The sequence below is a fragment of the Arachis ipaensis genome, chromosome B04 (assembly GCF_000816755.2).
Source record: "Arachis ipaensis cultivar K30076 chromosome B04, Araip1.1, whole genome shotgun sequence".
In the NCBI taxonomy this organism is placed as follows: Eukaryota; Viridiplantae; Streptophyta; class Magnoliopsida; order Fabales; family Fabaceae; genus Arachis; species Arachis ipaensis.
In genome coordinates this window covers 94,316,642-94,321,106 of record NC_029788.2, presented here as the reverse complement: position 1 = coordinate 94,321,106, position 4,465 = coordinate 94,316,642, and positions in this window count along the sequence as shown.

The window sequence follows — 4,465 nt, the reverse complement described above, 5'->3', positions numbered from 1 at the left end:
AACAATAAATTAAGAGATACTAATTGATTAAACAGTATTTAATCATCTCAATTTATCGAAGACTTTTCTATACACAATATTAATCGTGCAATTTTTAAATATTCCCTCATGATTATAAATTAAATTTTTTATCCCTTACTTACTCTAAACTTTTGAAAGTGGCACATATAACTGTACGTATGTAGAAATCAGTCTTGGTAAGTACAGTCCCACAATTTTCAACATCTGTTCTTGAACCTTGTTGATTGTCATATCAAAAAACACTATCAATAAAAATTATCTTCTCTGAAATTTGATTGGAATACTGTCATTATTTAGAACCATATTCATCCTTGCGATTAATGCAATTCTTCCTATTTTGGTCTCTATTAATATTCCGCATTTAACCAAGTAATTTTTAAGTCTCCTAACCTGTAGTTGTGTACCATTGCATAGGCCATTTGACTGGTCTATATTCCTAAGTAGCATCACCGGAACACCAATCTTAAATATGGGCTTATGAAGTAAAAGACAAGAACAATTAAAAGTATCCAATACTTCTAAACAAAAAACTTCAAGTGACTTTTTATATTATCTTCCTCAATACAAAGATTGTCTAAACTAAGATACACCTTTTTATCACCAGAAATAATTAATAGTAGTTGACTATTTATTTTGTTAACAACGTCTAAGGTCGATACTAGTATTGTTCAATCATTAAAGTAATTGTTTGACAGATAGCTATGCACTAAGTCTGAAAAGACAAAGTTAATTAACTCATCAAATGCCTATTCAAAGTCTGAAACTATCATATCATAGGAATCTCAATTTCTGACTCTGCATATAGTTTATCTCCTATTAGGTCATCACCAACTTTTAACAACCAATCACTAAATTTCTTGATTTTCTGTTGGTTTCATTTTCGCATCTGATAGTTAGTCTCATGTTCCTTGATAGTCGTAAAACTTCAACAGTCTCCTAAAAGTACAAAAATTTATGGTTGCATGCACTATATCTTGTCGAGATCCTCTTGTAATTATAAGCAATATTTGTCTAAAGTCTCAATCGAGTACAATCGCCTTTTTCCTGAATGGACGCTCGCCATTAGCAATTAATGTGTGTCTCATAATATCCCTCAAACATCTATCCAATGCCTCATAACTATACCTGCTAAATAAAGGTACCTTGTCCCAAATTATTAAATATGTTTTTATCAACAATTTGGCAAAGGGTGAGCCCTGTCACATATTGCACGTAAAATATTCATTTATAGTTAGAGGTATCTTGAATGTAAAGTGTGCAGTCATCCTACCATTTGGTAAGAGAAGCGAGACTATTCCATTGAAAGCCACATTAAGCACTATTTTACGCTCTAACCTAATTTTTGCTGACATCAAGTTGTAAAGGAACATTTTATCGCAACTTCCGTGGCCATAAAGAAAAACAATTCTCCCTCGGATTCATTCACAGTCCTCATGACTCTATCATAAGTTTTCTTATGTTCTATAGTCACCGTGTACAACATCGATGATATTAAGGTCTCTAATTGATGTATGTCATATTTGAGTTCCTCTATTATTAGTCGCTCATCTTGTAATGAGTAGTTACTACTAGAAAGAACTGGTATTGGAGGATATTCTTGCAAGCTCCTTCCATAAGAATGCATGATATCTTTTATGTCTGACAATGCAAAATTCTTGATATTCTCATCAGACAACATTAAATCTATCAGAACTTAAAAAAAGTTAGGTCAACAAACTATATCTAGTCATAAAATATTATTTAAAGTTATGAAATACACAAACAAAATAGTATGATTATATTATTCATGTTCAAATGCTTTCAATGTCTATGCAGAATATTATCAGAAAGTTGCAGCCAATAATTCTCTCAAACAAAGTCAGGTCTCAAAAGACAAATAATCAAACAGATACATTTTCTAAATTCTTGTACTTTCCAAAAATCTCCATTAATAAAAAATGTGGATCCATAATTGGCATTTAAAATTCTCATTATTCCTAAAAGAAATTATAAATAATATATTATTTAAAATTTATAGTTATGTATATATGGCTAAAATTACTATAAAAAGATAGGTATTTATAGTTAAAATTCTTAAACTTTTTAAATTACAATATAATAAAATACAGTCTATTTAGTTGGTTTTGCATATGAACGGTCTTGTAAAATTTTTTTACAATGTACATCTTAATTTAGGTTCACCACCCCTATACCACATGAAGATAAAATAGTTAGAAACATAATAATTTCTAAAAATTTAGAAAACAAAATTAATAAAACTCATAATTTTTTTAACTTACTGTATCTCATCAAGTTCTAGCAGAAAAAAATTTCAAATTTATTAGAAACCACTAATTTTTTTTCTATTTAGAAGACTTATTACATTTGGAATTTTAAAAATACAAAGTTATATTACCTTAAAAATTATTAAAATTAATTGATACCAACAATTTTATATGAATTATACAATTCTTACCTATAAAATACGAGTCTTCTCTTTTTGTTGGAGTTTTTCTTTGTATGGTTCAAAGCAAGATAAATTTATCAGGATTAAGAAATCTTCAATTGAATGCAAAATGATATACTTTCTGAAGTAAACTCGGGTAAATCACATATATAAATAAAATGGAGGCATATATCACACAATTCTACCAAATTCAAAAACGTTACAAAGATCTACTAAAAGGACAATTTCATGTAGTTCGAATGAGACTCATTCGAATTACACAAACCAAGAGTAATTCGAAGTAATCAAATTCGAATTACAAGTGATCAACATAAATCGAATTGGACCAATTCGAATTATGCATGCATGAATTCCAGAGGTAATTCGAATCACCTTGATTCGAACTACATACACGTTTTGTGATATAATTTGCAATACTCTTCTATCCATTTCTTTATTAAAAAATTAATAATTTAAAAATTAAAAAATATATATTTTATTCCATGCATTAAAAAAAGCTAACAAAATATTTAATTATGAGACTTCTTCAAAATATTTATGAGCTATCAATTCGAATTTTATACAATACTCTTCTGCCCATTCTTGATAGCTCATGAATATTTTTTAATAAATTTATTTAAATTATACCACAAAAAATATTTTATTCTATGTAAAATAATTTAAAAAAATATGGCTTAAAAAGATGTTAGGAGTACTATAAAAATTTGTAATGTTCTAGTGACTTAGGTAAATATATGCATGTACTCAAATTTTAAATAAAATACTCTACATAGTCAATAATAATTTAGAAATTAAAAGAAAATATATTTTTATCATGTATTTACCTAAGTCACTAGGACATTACAAATTTTTATAGTACTCTTAACATCTTTTAAGCCATTTTTCTAAAACTATTTTATATGGAATAAAATATATTTTTTAATTATTTTGTATGGAATAAAATATTTTTTTTAATTTCTAAATTATTATTAACTATGTAGAGTATTTTATTTAAAATTTGAGTACATGCATGTATTTACCTAAGTCATTAGAACATTACAAATTTTTATAGTACTCATAACATTTTTTAAGTCATTTTTTTAAATTGTTTTGCATAGAATAAAATATTTTTTTGTGGTATAATTTAAATAAATTTATTAAAAAAATTTATTAAAAAATATTTATGAGCTATCAAAAATGGGCAGAAGAGTATTGTATGGAATTCGAATTGATAGCTCATAAATACTTTGAAGAAGTCTCGTAATTAAATATTTTGTTAGCTTTTTTTAATGTATAAAATAAAATATATATTTTTTAATTTTTAAATTATTAATTTTTTAATAAATTTTTAATAAATTATTAATTTTTTAATAAAAGAATGGACATAAGAGTATTATTGCAAATTATATCACAAAATGTGTATGTAGTTCGAATTAAAGGTGATTCGAATTACCTTAGAATTCATGTATGCATAATTCGAATTGGTCCAATTCGATTTATGTTGATCACTTGTAATTCGAATTTGATTGATTCGAATTACTTTTGGTTTGTGTAATTCGAATGAGCCTCATTCGAACAACATAAAATTGTCCTTCTGGTAGATTCTTGTAGCATTTTTGAATTTGATAGAATTATGTAATATATGCCTCTATTTAGTTTATATCTGTGATTTACCCAGTAAACTCTATATTCATGTCTAATTGGCTTGAACTTAATATTATTTTGACCTACGCCAAAATTGGTCATAACATAAACACTTCTTTCATATATCCTTTTCCTAAGTAAGGATACTTCTGAATTTTTTTATTGTGCATTGTATATCAGAATTTTTGTAAATAATATCACAATAAACAAAGTTAAAAATAAAAAAAAGTAAATTAATTTAAAAATGATATACAATTCTATATTACCTCTTCATCAAGTAGAATCATTTTGATTGAAGTTTTTTGTGCATGTGTTTTAAATTGTTTGACATTTCATAATTGAATTATTTTGACCTTAAATTTTTAAACTTTATAT